Source organism: Balaenoptera physalus (assembly GCF_965194825.1).
Source record: "Balaenoptera physalus genome assembly, chromosome: 8".
Lineage (NCBI taxonomy): Eukaryota > Metazoa > Chordata > Mammalia > Artiodactyla > Balaenopteridae > Balaenoptera > Balaenoptera physalus.
Genome location: NC_138887.1, coordinates 105,215,244 through 105,231,995, shown reverse-complemented (window position 1 = coordinate 105,231,995; position 16,752 = coordinate 105,215,244). Strand labels below are relative to the sequence as shown.

At 41.4% G+C, this 16,752-nt stretch overlaps 1 protein-coding gene across 1 annotated transcript in view; it reads right to left on the bottom strand.

The window, feature by feature from the left end:
* Positions 1-4,672, bottom strand: part of LRGUK (leucine rich repeats and guanylate kinase domain containing) — a 132,999-nt gene extending 128,327 nt beyond the window's left edge. Inside the window, exon 1 of the mRNA XM_082472886.1 lies at positions 3,196-4,672. The gene's annotated coding sequence lies outside the window, so the exon portion shown is untranslated. The remainder of the gene's footprint in view (positions 1-3,195) is intronic.
* Positions 4,673-16,752: the final 12,080 nt, after the last annotated feature.

Sequence of the window (16,752 nt, the reverse complement as noted above, 5' to 3'; positions counted from 1 at the left end):
CACTTAGCTTATGCTAATATATTATAATGAGCCTATAATGAGGCTCAAGGTCCACTGGAAGTCAAATCTTCTGCCATCTTGGACCTAGCTGGTTCTAACCAATATTTGTCATGTCCAATGGCTATGTCATTCTTTTAAAGGTTGTGCCCTGCCCCCTTCCCTCCAGTTTCAGTTTTGAAATAAGAATAAAGTAAGCTGTGTCCAGATGTCATCATCTCATCTGTTGTCATTGATAAGCACTCTGAGCTCAGCTGCCCAGGGGCCCCGGTGGGGGCTTATCAATCAAAACATATGAGAAAGCAAATATGGTGAGGGGACATTTAGACCATAATACCCAGAGTTTGTGAGGACTATCCCAGAGTTTTGGTCTGAGCAAGGTGACTCTTTGCTGACCTAAATAGGTCTCCAAATACCCTTAGGGCCATGGTAAAGGTGACTCTTTTAGTGGCAGTGGCAAAAGTCATGCAACCGCTCTTGGAGATCACCTTGCCCACCAACACCATGGCACCATATTCCCTAGAAACATGCTTGAGCCGCAAGGGACTTTGGCTTTTGTGCTGGCAGCTGGACGTCAGCTCTTGGTTGGTCAAGCCATCTCTACCGAGTACCAACTCATATAAAGGTACCTCTTGAACTAAATTTGGACTTTATTCCTTTTGTCTCCCCTTGCCTGGAACAGTAGTGTGATTAATCTATCCTTGGATTGGAGTATGTTCTTTCTTTCTTGGCTTATTAAGAGACATTATCCTGTATGCTATTGGCTTGTGAAACTATTATAATTCCTGCAGTGAACCTGTGTTAAATAAAATATTGGCAAAGACGGGCTTCCCTGGTGGCGCAGTGGTTAAGAATCCACCTGCCAACGTAGGGGACACAGATTTGAGCCCTGGTCTGGGAAGATCCCATATGCCGCGGAGCAACTAAGCCCGTGCGCCACAACTACTGAGCCTGCGCTCTAGAGCGCGAGCCTAGAGCCCGTTCTCCGCAACAAGAGAAGCCACCGCAATGAGAAGCCCGTGCACCGCAATGAAGAGTGGCCACCACTCACCGCAACTAGAGAAAGCCTGCGCACAGCAACAAAGACCCAACACAGCCAAAAATAAGTAAATAAAATAAATAAATTTAAAAAATATATTGGCAAAGACAATCTCAGCCTCTGAGCATAATCGGTCCCCAAAATAAAACACTCACATTATATTTTTATAATGAGGCAATGAAGTAGTAAGTAGTTTGGGTGACACCACCATGGGAGCTCTTATCCACTTTTACTTGGCTTAATAAGTTTTGGTGATGAGATCGTATGAGCTCTGTTCACTTTTACCTGCTTAAGTATTCCTGAATACTTAAGCAAAGAAGGAGTTAAGTATGGTCAGGTATGAGTTAAGTATATTCTTCTACTACCCTTTACTGCTGAACTTAACCAAGGCTTTTCTTACTCTGCTTTAAAGAAAGTACTTTTTCATTCTGGTGCTAAAAGCATCCAAGGGGTCTTCTTCCCAGATGCTGCTTCTTTTGTCCCTTTCTCCTGATGCATCAGTTAAGAATACTTTGATGACCAGAGCTTCCTCTGTCAGAAAGCTCAGTACTCACCAACTAATTAACTCTCCAAAGAAAGCCAAGCTGCCGTGTCTGTCTTTGCTTTCCTACTCTCTTGGTGGCTCTACTTCTGCTTCCTCTTTCCTGCTGTGGCCCAAAGAGCAAAGCAGGGAGATCACCCTCAGGGGCTGCAGGGCCTCAGGCTTGAGTTCATGCTTTTGTTTTTCCAGTTGGTAGAGACCTTCCTTGATAAACAGCTATTCATTTCATTACTTCAGCCTTCCATAGGGAGGGATGACTTTGCTAAAAGCAAGGTTCAAGCAGTTTTTTCCACCAAATGTTTTCTCTGTTAATAGTACTTAAAAGAAAAACAACCCATATTTGAATATATTAGAACAACCTTCAAATGGATTAACACTTTTTTTTCACGTTTCATTTCTTGTACAGTAGAACTGTTATTTTTCAGCTGGCTTCAAAATTTCAGTTCTCTTATCTAGGTGAAAGATGCCATATTTTCTTCCAAGTTCAACTGGCTCCTGGACTCCTCTGTTTGGGGCCCTCACAGTCACCCCAAAGTCAGTGTGTACAAAGGAACTGAAACCGAACAGGACATGTGGGGCCTTTCTGTCCCCCGTTTCTTGACTCCAGCCTCCACGATCTTCCCGGAGTCCCAAAGGGCAGATTCGAACAGTTGCTAATCTGGGAAGGGAAGGGATGGGATGCAAAGTAAAAGGAGGGGCAGACAGAAAACAATAGTGCAGCCTTGGGACAGGGTCCTGGTTCCGCCTCAAGGGATACACATGACAATGTCTTTAAGCCCTTCAAAGAATTAAAACCCAGAAAATGGAAGATGTCAGCATTCTCCATACTAGAGTAGACCACCTGGGGCCACACTAAAGGAACCAGAGAAGCTCATCAAGAAGATCACCTGAGACCAGATTAAAGGAGTACAGGCCCGCACACCCCCTAATCTTATCAGCAATCCCACCCTTGAACCCTTGCCATAAAACTCCTCACTAGGGCTTCCCTGGTGGTGCAGTGGTTGAGAATCTGCCGCCAATGCAGGGGACACGGGTTCGAGCCCTGGTCTGGGAGGATCCCACATGCCGCGGAGCAACTGGGCCCGTGAGCCACAACTACTGAGCCTGCGCGTCTGGAGCCTGTGCTCCGCAGCAAGAGAGGCCGCAATAGTGAGAGGCCCGCGCACCGCGATGAAGAGTGGCCCCCGCTTGCCGCAACTAGAGAAAGCCCTCGCGCAGAAACGAAGACCCAACACAATCATAAATAAATGAATAAATATTAAAAAAAAACAAAAAAAAAACTCCTCACCAAACTCCCCTGGATTGGGACACATACCTTCCGAGTGCAGGAGCCCACTGTGTCCCCCTTTGCCTGGCAAAGTAACAAAGCTATTCTTTTGTACCTCACCCAAAACTCTATCTCCGAGAGTCGATTCGGTACCGGTGTACAGAGGCTGAGCTTTCGGCATCAGAACCCCTCAACTCCCCCCACACTGGAAGGAGTTCCTCACTAAATGTGTAAATGGCACTACCGTCCTCCCAGTCACCAAGCTCAGGATGTTGACAACATTACGGTCAATTCCTCCCTCTCCCTTCCTCTCCACTCGCGAACATTTGCCAGGTCAACATAGACTTTTACCTTTTTACTTCATCCCCTCTTCTCTGTTCTGCTGCCACTTGCCTGTCTCAGTCCTTCTTTGCTTCTTTTTCAGATGATCGGCGCAGCTTCTTACTGAGGTTGCTGCTTGCCTCTCATTTCCCTAAGGAGGTGTGGCCAAGTTCATTTTCCCGTGGAGGCTCCAATCAAGTCACCTGGCAGCACACGACCTGGTTCCCCATGACCTACAGACTAAAGGCAGATGCCTCAAATCACTTCCTGCCCAAGTGGATGTAAAATAAATATAAACACAACATACATCAGCTGAGAAGCAAACTCCCCCAGATAAAAAGTTTCCTGGCATTCCAAACTCTCTATGCCTGACTCTAACATAGCTTCCCCTGGCTCCTCTTCAGACTCTTGGTTCCAGTAAAACTGAACTGTAGGATACTCCTGCACATTCTCAACTGAACAAGCTTGTGCTCTTCTCTCCACCCAAGTTTCTCTTCTCCCATGTCTAAAAACATAGTCCTACAAATCTGTGTTGGTTTGCTAGGGCTGCCATAACAAAGTGCCACAAACTGGGTGGCTTCTTAGAACAACAGAAATTTATTGGGTCACAGTTCTGGAGCCCAGTCCAAAATCAAGGTGTCAGCAGGGCCATGTTACCTCTGAAGGCACTAAGGAAGGGTTGGTTCCAGGCCTCTCTCTTAGCTTCTGGTTAAGTTCCTTGGCTTGTGTCAGCATAATTCCGATTTTCATATAGCATCTCTGTGTGTGTGTGTGTGTGTGTGTGTGTGTGTGTGTGTGTGTGTGTGTACTTTTCCAAATTTCCCCTTCCTTAAGGACACCACTCACATTGGATTAAGGGCTCACCTTACTCCAGTATTATCTTATCTTAGCTATTTACATCTACAATGACCCTTTTCCAAATAAAGTCACATTCTGCCATACTGGGGGGTTAGGACTTCCTCATATGAATTTTGAGGTGATATGATTCAACCCAAAACATCATACTTATAGCCAAGCTCAGATGTCACCTCCTTATAGAAACATCCTGGATGTACTCTCCATCTCCCTAACCAAGCTTGACATAATCTCTATCCCTCTTTGATGGCCTTTGACCTAAGTAACCCCTATAACTTTTCTGTGCTTTATGACATGAGCACTGGCTTTGCATCTGGTTCAGGTACTTGAATGGGCTCCAAGCTATTTTTTGAAGGGAATGTTGACACTGCTTGCAGGGTCTCTAGTTCCCACGTCCATTTCTCATCTCCCTCGGAAGAGGTAAGAGAAGCATTTGTACTTCAAAGATGGCTCTCCTTGGCCCTGGGAACCTGCTGTGTGTGATGAGGGGGTGTCCCAGTGGCAATTCCCTGCCATGACAGTTGTCCCCAAAACCAGTGCTGGAGTTCTTTATTTTGGCTGCGTTGGGTCTTCGTTGCTGCGCGCGGGCTTTCTCTAGTTGCGGCGCATGGGTTTCTCATTGCAGTGGCTTCTCTTGTTGCAGAGAACGGGCTCTAGGCACGTGGGCTTCAGTAGTTGTGGCATGTGGGCTCAGTAGCTGTGGCTCACAGGCTCTACAGCACAGGCTCAGTAGTTATGGCGCCGGGCTTAGTTGCTCCATGGCATGTGGGATCTTCCCGGACCAGGGCTCGAACCCATGTCCCCTGCATTGGCAGGCGGATTCGTAACCACTGTGCCACCAGGGAAGTCCCAGTGCTGGAGTTCTGAAGACAGTTCTGAGGCCTCCTTCAGTTCCAACTAATGGCTCAAGGCTGTACTTCCAGCTGCTCCCACGAAAAACTGAGCTTGCTCTGAACCATGCCCGCCTGCCAGCAGCTCTCCCAACCAGAGCAGTTAATTTGCTATTTAAGATGCACATCTTGATTTCTCTCCACAGCCTGCCCAGCCACATTTTGCAGTTTTGATTAGGAGATAGCGCCCTGTGTGCAAGAATTGGGTCGGGTCACACCATTTAATAAAGTTATCATGACTGATGTGAGCACTACACACAAAAGGGAACAGGAGTCACACAGCTGTACTCTTTGTGGCATGAGATCATGCAGCTTCCACTTGGGTAGAGACCTTTTTGATGTCACAGGGTGAGGGATTAAGTCATAATTATGTAGATCTAAATTACCTTCCAGCAAACCCACTGGTGCTTCTTCATTAACATCCCAGCAGGCTTTAATTCCAGCATAAGACTGATCACCCTTCAGCTGCCCGACATCCAGCCTGCAGAATATGTTTGGAATTAAGCAGGGACTTTGGTTGGAAAGAAAATCAGGTGCCGTTTCTCTACTTTTGTCTCAGACTTGATTTCGATGAATAACTTGTACAGCCTCCTTTCATGATAGTGCTGGGGATGCATGTTTGCCAGGTTCTACACATTTGACTTCACTGCCCACAGCTCACAGCACTGGAATCTGAGAATGCAGTAGTTATTAGGACCTTGGATATCACGGATCACCTGAATTTTCATTGGAAGGCAGTACAATTCCAAGTCAGATTTCTTCCAGAACCTTTGATGACTAAGGTGGCCAACTGATATGATCATGAACATTTTCTAGGCCCAGTCAGACTCAGAATCAGAGCTGTAACATCTTAGTGTCTTCTTCAGGGGCACTGAAATAACCAGGAGGAGAGACTTAGGGATTAGAGGGATCTGCTAGGAACTTGGATGTTTCCATCCCATATCAGGTTGTGGCAGTTGATCCCTGGTCAAAGTGCAGGATGCCTTGGGATTGGTGAGTTGACCCTTGTTTTGTGTCACCCAGGAGCTTGTTTTAGCAAGGATGGCCTATGAGCCAAAACCACCTCCTGCACCTTCCATTGGAGTGAACCAAGGAGACTGCCTCCCAATGTTAGCAAGATTAAATAGCCTTGTTTGAGGAGACTTCAAGGTGGTCCCTGGAAGATACGGACAGTGAGATCTGCTTTTCTCCATTCAGGAGGGAGCTAGGCTTTCTCATACTCACCTTAAGGGATCCATTACAAATCAGTTACAGTGCAACACCTTAAGGTGTTACAGATACATTTTTTTCTATCTGTAACAGGGAATATTCTTCAGTTTACCTTAAATTGGGTAATGTTTAGCCCCTAAGAAAAGCATAGAGGAGATGACAGAGTTGGGAGGAACATTCCAGGCCAGTAGATCCTCCAACCAGAATTAGCTAGTAGGCTTAAAAAAGGAACATACTGCCAGGTCCCACTCTACAACTACTGAGTCAACATCTCCAGGGGTTGGGAGTTGGATTTCTTCTTTAAGCTTCTATCAGGCTTAATTTTGATTGCAATAATTTACCTAATTCTTCTATGTGGTTTCTGGTCTCTGCTTTTTGTTTTTATCTTATCTTGTTTATGTATGCGTGTCATAATTCCAGAGTGCTTCAAATTCTTTCTGGAAAACAGATGGCAGTGGTAGTGATGGGTGCCAAATTCTAAGTAAAATTGAAAACAGAGGTCATTCACAAAAATCACCTACCCACTGGAGAAGGAAACCACATTCATCACCTATGATAAGTGGCCATCTATCGTTGAAAGCTTTAAGTGACAAGCACCTCACTACTTTAAAATGTGACCTGTTCCACTGTGGGCTGCTCTCAGTGTAGAAAGTTCTTCCCTGTTTTAAAACAAAATTAGCTCCCTGGTAACATTTCTCTAATGACCTTACTTCTTTTCTTTGATTATTTTAGAGGATTTTTCCTCTCAGCATGTATTAGTTACTACTTGGGACATAACAAATCATCCCCAAACTTAGCTACTTAAACAACAATTTGTGTGAGACACACAGTTTCTGAGGGTCAGGAATCCAAGAGCAAATTACCTGGATGGTTCTAGCTCAGGGTCTCTCGTGAGTTATTTGGATGTCAGTTGGTGTATTTACAGTCAACTCAAGGCTTGACTGGAGCTGGAAGATTTGTTTCCAAGGTGACCCACTCACACGGTTGTTGGCAGGAGGCCTCAGTTCCTTGCCATGTGGCTCTCCCCATGGGGCTGTTTGAGGGTCCTCATGACGTGGCAGCTGGCTTCCCACAGAGCAAGTGATCCAAGAGAGCAAGGCAGAGCCTCAGTATTTATAGGACCTCATATGGTCACACACCATCACTTCTGCCATAGTCTACTCAGTAGAATTGAGTTGCTTACTGCAGCCCAACTCAAGGGGAGTGGAATTAAACTCTGCCTCTTTTAAAAAAAACAATTTCTCTCTCTTTATTGATGTTCTCTATTTGGTGAGACATTATTCTTATTCTTCCCTTTAGTTCGTTACACATGGTTTTCTTTAGTTCTTTGAACATATAGCTGATTGAACGTCTTTATATAGTTAAGTCCAACATCCAGGCTTCCTCAGGGATAATTTCTATTGACTGCTCCTTTTCCTGTGTATGGGCCATACCTTCCTGTTTCTCTGTGTGTCTCATAATTTCTTTGTTGAAAAGTGGACACTTTTGCCTTAAAAAAATTTTTTTTTATTGAGATATATACCATAATATTCACACTTTTAATGTGTATGACTTCAGTGGATTTTAGTATACAGGCATTCGTGGGAGATATTGTGGGTTCAGTTGCAGACCACCGCAACAAAGCGAATATAGCAATAAAGTGAGTCACAAAATTTTTTGGTTTTCCAGTGCATATAAAAATTATGTTTATACTATACTATGGTTATTAAGTATGCAATAGCATTACGTCTAAAAAATGTACATATCTTAATTAAAAAATACTGCTATAAAATGCTAACCATCATCTGAGCCTTCAGCAAGCCGTAGTAGTAACATCAAAGATAATTGATCACAGATCACTATAATAAAATAATAATGAAAAAGTTTGAAATATTTGAGAATTACCAAAATGTGACATAGAGACATGAAGTGAGCAAATGCTGTTGAAAAAAAATGGCACCAATAGACTTGCTTGATGCAGGGGTGCCACAAACCTTCAATTTGTAAAAAATGCTATATCTGCGAAGAGCAATAAAGCGAAGCATCATCTTGCTCCTGGATTATATTAGTCTCCCTCTCATCCACCTTCCAATTCATTATTTATCTTCTTCCCAGGGTAATATTTCTCAAGTCAAAACCTGACCCCACTCTATTGCTTAAAATCCCTTCGTGGTTACCCCGCATTCCTCAATGTAAACACTAAAAACACATTCATATCTCCTACGAGCCCCCAAGTCCTTCTCCAACTGCATGTCCCCCAAGTCCCCGCTAACAGCCATAGCTACTTCTCGTTCCTTCAGTAAGCATGGTGCTGAACTTTTTAAAACCTTCTTAAGCTCCTCTCTTCTCATTCCACAAAGAAAATAATGGGGTTTTATTTTTGTTGGTGGTTCCTTTTTATTTGGATTTGAGATGCATTTTAGAGAACTTGGCTCCCTTTAACACAGCCATTCATTAAGAAAGGGTAGGTTTGGGGACAGGATGAAACTTTCTAATCAGTAAGGTAAGAGCTAATCATGCAAATGAGGGACCTTTGTAGCTTTACTAAGTCAGCAGCTGCAGCTATACATTATTAATGAGCTATGGGCTGGTGGCATGGCCCTACATATTAACAGGATAAGTTAGATGGACTTTAATTTGGGCATGATAAGGGTACAAAGCTCTACACCCTTGGACAGGGAGCCGGCTTGCACCAGCAGTAGGGGTTAGGTTTCGGGGGCTCTCTCTACTAGTTCATGGTTCCTGATTGTAGGCGGCTAGAGTGGAGCACTTAGTGGGTCAGAAAAGCACCATATCACTGGGGTTGAGCCCAGCCTTGTTTTCTGTGGACCTAGTTAGTGTCTTTGTGCTCTGAGGCAGGTTGGAACTAAAGCCTGGGTCCTGTCTTGCAAATTCGAGTTTTAGGTCTCAAGGTCATATGGACCACTCAGAGCAAAGCCACGTCCACAACTAGGAAAATGACAATCAGTAGATGTCCTATTGTGGGGAATTAGAAACTGACACTAACGCAGCATCTGCAGGGCGGGATATTCATGAGGGACAGGATAGCCCGAGCAGGTGGCTCCCTGAGGAATGCTGTCCCTCAAGGCCAGACCCCGGGGCATCCTTCCAGAACCTGTTCTCCAGAGATGGCTGTGGCAAACTTTTTAAGTCCTGCCGTCTAAATCTGACCAGTATCAGAAGGTTGGTTAATTACCAAGAGAGGGGCTAGAAGTGAGTGGTGAGATGTGTTCAAGACATGAGCTTGGCTGTTAAGACTTCATAGGCTTTACTGCCTTCTCATGAATGAATTTAAAAATAAGTAAACCCAGTACTTGACAGCTGTGGACTTTGGACCCAGTACTTTGGGTCCTCGATCCCCCTTAATTATGGAGAACTATGCCTCCAGATCTGACTAGAAGGTGATTCTGATCCTGCTGTCAAAACGTTGTTGCCTTTGCCTTGAAGTGAACATTCCAATAATGGTGGTGGTCAGAGAGGAGCGACAGAGGGTGGGGACTTTGCTGAACTTACAGAGCATGTTGAAAGACAACTTTTGTCCTCGCTGGCTAAATGCTGTCTGTGGCCTGCTTACTTTGTAGCATACCACCTGCTAGCAAAGCCATGGGGAGGAGGTATGCTGCTCCTACTTACTTCTTATGGTTGAAGGCTACTAATGTGTACCAAAGGAAGCTGACAAATAGGAATATCGAATTGGTTTAGATCCATGCCATGGCCTGAATGTTTGTGTTCTCCCAAAATTTATATATTAAAATCCCAATCTCTAAGTGATGGTATTAGAAGGTGCTTAGGTCATGAGGGTGGAGCCCTCATAAATAGGATCAGTGCCCTTATAAAAGCGACCCCACAGAGCTCCCTAGCCCCTTTCACCATGTGAGGACATGGTAAGAAGGTGCCATCCATGAACCAGGAAGTGGGCCCTCGTTAGACACCAAATCTGCTGGTGCCTTGATCCTGGACGTTAGAAGCCTCCAGAACTGTGAAAACTAAATTTCTCTTGCTTATAACCTACCAAGACTCTGGTATTTTAGCAAGTCTCAGCCAGAAGGGACTAAGATAATCAGTCCTCAATCGACGGGTGGAACATGGGGCAAATTACTTAGATACTCTTTCTTGCCTTCTAAACTCTGAGTAGGGTTTGGGACAGTGTGTAACCATCTCAGGTGTCTGCTGGGGCATGACCTGCACCACAACTAACTGTATCTAGGAAATAAGGAAAGGTAAATGCAAGAAAATTATAACAGTTAATAAAACTGCAAAACTTAAGGATTTCTATAACCTCTGTGAAAATACTTTAACATTTGCTATATTGTAGATGAGTGAATTGCAGCTCTTTAAGTGCCAAAAGGTCTAGTACCTTGTGCTTTATTAGTCTCTTAAAACTGGCTGAGTTAACAGCATCTCAGTGTTATGTTTTCTCTTTTCAAATTGCAACTTCATACCTCCTTCAAAGCCATTAACATTTACTTCCATTGGGACATCAGAGAAATATAAGGAACTCTGTGCTATTGGAGAAGAGGGTAGAAAAACAGAAAATAGATTTTTCTCCCAGTCTTCTTCATGTTTTGGTGAATGGACCTGTTGTTGTCAGAGGATAAAAACTCAATTCTGGGGACTGGCACTGAATGGCACTGCTATGGAAAGCTTCCACAGCAAAAAGGGTCTGGTCCATTGAGATGATTAGACCTCAGTGAAAATGTAGATGTTTTAAGCTTTAATAACTGTTAATGAGTTACAGAAAGATAGAGAAGATGAAAAGGCAGAGGGCTATGTACCAGATGAAGGAACAAGAAAAAACCCCAGAAAAACAACTAAATGAAGTGGAGATAGGCAACCTTCCAGAGAAAGAATTCAGAATAATGATAGTGAAGATGATCCAGGACCTCGGAATAAGAATGGAGGCAAAGATCGAGAAGATGCAAGAAATGATTAACAAAGACTTAGGAGAATTAAAGAACAAACAAACAGAGATGACCAATACAATAACTGAAATGAAAACTACACTAGAAGGAATCAATAGCAGAATAACTGAGGCAGAAGAACAGATAAGTGACCTGGAAGACAGAATGGTGGAATTCACTGCTGCGGAACAGACTAAAGAAAAAAGAATGAAAAGAAATGAAGACAGCCTAAGAGACCTCTGGGACAACATTAAATGCAACAACATTCGCATTATAGGGGTCCCAGAAGGAGAAGAGCGAGAGAAAGGACCAGAGAAAATATTTGAAGAGATTATAGTCGAAAACTTCCCTAACATGGGAAAGGAAATAGCCACCCAAGTCCAGGAAGCGCAGAGAGTCCCATACAGAATAAACCCAAGGAGAAACACGCCGAGACACATAGTAATCAAAGTGGCAAAAATTAAAGACAAAGAAAAATTATTGAAAGCAGCAAGGGAAAAACGACAAATAACATACAAGGGAACTCCCATAAGGTTAACAGCTGATTTCTCAGCAGAAACTCTGCAAGCCAGAAGGGAGTGGCATGATATACTTAAAGTGATGAAAGGGAAGAACCTACAACCAAGATTACTCTACCCGGCAAGGATCTCATTTAGATTTGATGGAGAAATCAAAAGCTTTACAGACAAGCAAAAGCTTAGAGAATTCAGCACCACCAAACCAGCTCTACAACAAATGCTAAAGGAACTTCTCTAAGTGGGAAACACAAGAGAAGAAAAGGACCTACAAAAACAAACCCAAAACAATTAAGAAAATGGTCATAGGAACATACATATCGATAATTACCTTAAACGTGAATGGATTAAATGCCCCAACCAAAAGACACAGACTGGCTGAATGGATATAAAAACAAGACCCATATATATGCTGTCTACAAGAGACTCACTTTAGACCTAGGGACACATACAGACTGAAAGTTAGGGGATGGAAAAAGATATTCCATGCAAATGGAAATCAAAAGAAAGCTGGAGTAGCTATACTCATATCAGATAAAATAGACTTTAAAATAAAGAATGTTACAAGAGACAAGGAAGGACACTACATAATGATCCAGGGATCAATCCAAGAAGAAGATATAACAATTATAAATATATATGCACCCAACATAGGAGCACCTCAATACATAAGGCAACTGCTAACAGCTATAAAAGAGGAAATCGACAGTAACACAGTAATAGTGGGGGACTTTAACACTTCACTTACACCAATGGACAGATCATCCAAAATGAAAATAAATAAGGAAACAGAAGCTTTAAATGACACAATAGACCAGATAGATTTAATTGATATATATAGGACATTCCATCCAAAAACAGCAGATTACACGTTCTTCTCAAGTGCGCACGGAACATTCTCCAGGATAGATCACATCTTGGGTCACAAATCAAGCCTCAGTAAATTTAAGAAAATTGAAATCATACCAAGCATCTTTTCTGACCACAATGCTATGAGATTAGAAATGAATTACAGGGAAAAAAACGTAAAAAAGACAAACACATGGAGGCTAAACAATACGTTACTAAATAACCAAGAGACCACTGAAGAAATCAAAGAGGAAATAAAAAAATACCTAGAGACAAATGACAATGAAAACACGACGACCCAAAACCTATGGGATGCAGCAAAAGTGGTTCTAAGAGGGAAGTTTATAGCTATACAAGCCTACCTAAAGAAACAAGAAAAATCTCAAGTAAACAATCTAACCTTACACCTAAAGAAACTAGAGAAAGAAGAACAAACAAAACCCAAAGTTAGCAGAAGGAAAGAAATCATAAAGATCAGAGCAGAAATAAATGAAATAGAAACAAAGAAAACAATAGCAAAGATCAATAAAACTAAAAGTTGGTTCTTTGAGAAGATAAACAAAATTGATAAGCCATTAGCCAGACTCATCAAGAAAAAGAGGGAGAGGACTCAAATCAATAAAATCAGAAATGAAAAAGAAGTTACAACAGACACTGCAGAAATACAAAACATCCTAAGAGACTACTATAAGCAACTTTATGCCAATAAAATGGACAACCTGGAAGAAATGGACAAATTCTTAGAAAGGTATAACCTTCCAAGACTGAATCAGGAAGAAACAGAAAATATGAACAGACCAATCACAAGTAATGAAATTGAAACTGTGATTAAAAATCTTCCAACAAACAAAAGTCCAGGACCAGATGGCTTCACAGGTGAATTCTATCAAACATTTAGAGAAAAGCTAACACCCATCCTTCTCAAACTCTTCCAAAAAATTGCAGAGGAAGGAACACTCCCAAACTCATTCTATGAGGCCACCATCACCCTGATACCAAAACCAGACAAAGACACTACAAAAAAAGAAAATTACAGACCAATATCACTGATGAATATAGATGCAAAAATCCTCAACAAAATACTAGCAAACAGAATCCAACAACACATTAAAAGGATCATACACCACGATCAAGTGGGATTTATCCCAGGGATGCAAGGATTCTTCAATATACGCAAATCAATCAATGTGATACACCATATTAACAAACTGAAGAATAAAAACCATAGGATCATCTCAATAGATGCAGAAAAAGCTTTTGACAAAATTCAACACCCATTTCTGATAAAAACTCTCCAGAAAGTGGGCATAGAGGGAACCTACCTCAACATAATAAAGGCCATATATGACAAACCCACAGCAAACATCATTCTCAATGGTGAAAAACTGAAAGCATTTCCTCTAAGATCAGGAACAAGACAAGGATGTCCACTCTCACCACTATTATTCAACATAGTTCTGGAAGTCCTAGCCACGGCAATCAGAGAAGAAAAAGAAATAAAAGGAATACAAATTGGAAAAGAGGAAGTAAAACTGTCACTGTTTGCGGATGACATGATACTATACTTAGAGAATCCTAAAACTGCCACCAGAAAACTGCTAGAGCTAATTAATGAATATGGTAAAGTTGCAGGATACAAAATTAATGCACAGAAATCTCTTGTATTCCTATACACTAATGATGAAAAATCTGAAAGAGAAATTATGGAAACACTCCCATTTACCATTGCAACAAAAAGAATAAAATACCTAGGAATAAACCTACCTAGGGAGATGAAAGACCTGTATGCAGAAAACTATAAGACACTGATGAAAGAAATTAAAGATGATACCAACAGATGGAGAGATATACCATGTTCCTGGATTGGAAGAATCAACATTGTGAAAATGAGTATACTACCCAAAGCAATCTACAGATTCAATGCAATCCTTATCAAATTACCAATGGCATTTTTTACGGAGCTAGAACAAATCATCTTAAAATTTGTATGGAGACACAAAAGACCCCGAATAGCCAAAGCAGTCTTGAGGCAAAAAAATGGAGCTGGAGGAATCAGACTCCCTGACTTCAGACTATACTACAAAGCTACAGTAATCAAGACAATATGGTACTGGCACAAAAACAGAAACATAGATCAATGGAACAAGATAGAAAGCCCAGAGATTAACCCACGCACCTATGGTCAACTAATCTATGACAAAGGAGGCAAAGATATACAATGGAGAAAAGACAGTCTCTTCAATAAGTGGTGCTGGGAAAACTGGACAGCTACATGTAAAAGAATGAAATTAGAATACTCCCTAACACCATACACAAAAATAAACTCAAAATGGATTAGAGACCTAAATATAAGACTGGACACTATAAAACTCTTAGAGGAAAACATAGGAAGAACACTCTTTGACATAAATCACAGCAAAATCTTTTTTGATCCACCTCCTAGAGTAATGGAAATAAAAACAAAAATAAACAAGTGGGACCTAATGAAACTTCAAAGCTTTTGCACAGCAAAGGAAACCATAAACAAGACGAAAAGACAACCCTCAGAATGGGAGAAAATATTTGCAAATGAATCAACGGACAAAGGATTAATCTCCAAAATATATAAACAGCTCATTTCAGCTCAATATCAAAGAAATAAACACCCCAATCCAAAAATGGGCAGAAGACCTAAATAGGCATTTCTCCAAAGAAGACATACAGACGGCCACGAAGCACATGAAAAGATGCTCAACATCACTAATTATTAGAGAAATGCAAATCAAAACTACAATGAGGTATCACCTCACTCCTGTTAGAATGGGCATCATCAGAAAATCTACAAACAACAAATGCTGGAGAGGGTGTGGAGAAAAGGGAACCCTCTTGCACTGTTGGTGGGAATGTAAATTGATACAGCCACTATGGAGAACAATATGGAGGTTCCTTAAAAAACTAAAAATAGAGTTACCATATGACCCAGCAATCCCACTACTGGGCATATACCCAGAGAAAACCGTAATTCAAAAAGACACATGCACCCCAATGTTCATTGCAGCACTATTTACAATAGCCAGGTCATGGAAGCAACTTAAATGCCCATCAACAGACGAATGGATAAAGAAGTTGTGGTACATATATACAATGGAATATTACTCAGCCATAAAAAGGAACGAAATTGAGTCATTTGTTGAGACGTGGATGGATCTAGAGACTGTCATACAGAGTGAAGTAAGTCAGAAAGAGAAAAACAAATATCGTATATTAATGCGTGTATGTGGAACCTAGAAAAATGGTACAGATGAGCCAGTTTGCAGGGCAGAAGTTGAGACACAGATGTAGAGAATGGACATATGGACACCAAGGGGGGAAAACTGCGGTGAGGTGGGGATGGCGGTGTGCTGAATTGGGCGATTGGGATTGACATGTATACACTGATGTGTATAAAATTGATGCCTAATAAGAACCTGCAGTATAAAAAAACAAACAAAACAACTAATACTAAACTTTCATTGGGTTATTTGTATGGAAATATGTTAATATAAATGTTTCAGACTTTACATGAAATTTCTAAAAATCTTATATTTGTATTTGTATGGAAATATGTATGGAAATATGTTAATATAAATGTTTCAGACATTACATGAAATTTCTAAAAATCTTATATGTTCTGGTATAATGTTATAAGTAATAATCCTAGTTATTACTTTAAAATGTATATCTCAGAAATAACTAATTTTCTTGTCAACTGCATTATTATGAACTTTCATCAAATCTTTTACCGTGGTCATTTTTAAGTCTTTTGTCATTTACAGACAGTTCTGCGTGTACTCTGATGATTTTGCAAATATGTTCCTATAAAAGGGTTTCATCTTCAAGAAATTCATGGAAAAGACTCTGACAAGTACAGGTTTCTGGTAACTGACTGTACTGCTGAACTGAATGAATAAGCATTTTCAGAACTCTGATGAAACACTAATGAACTCATAAAAAAAAAAAATAACTGTTAATTATAACAGATACTAATTTTTCCTCTTTCTGTATTGAATATAGAAGCTTTCCTATGAATAGTTAGAAACACTGAACTAAGACCTATGTACATGGCGTACTAATATTACAGGAGTGAAAATAAAGGAAGGAGGCAGAAAAAGCAAAAGACATAAATAAACTGGGGGCTCCAGGGTCACTTCTTGAGCGAAAAACACATCCCTGTTGCCTCCATCTCTAGGACAAACGTGCTGACTAAGCACCTGACATTGGCAAAGCACCACCTCTTCTCCCTTGAGCCTCCAAACTTGGCTCCTGTGCCCATCACTTCACTCAAACAGTCCTCTTTGATGTAATCACTTCACTACATCTTTGATGTAATCCTTCATTAAAACTCCCTTGATCTTCCCGTTCTCCTCATCT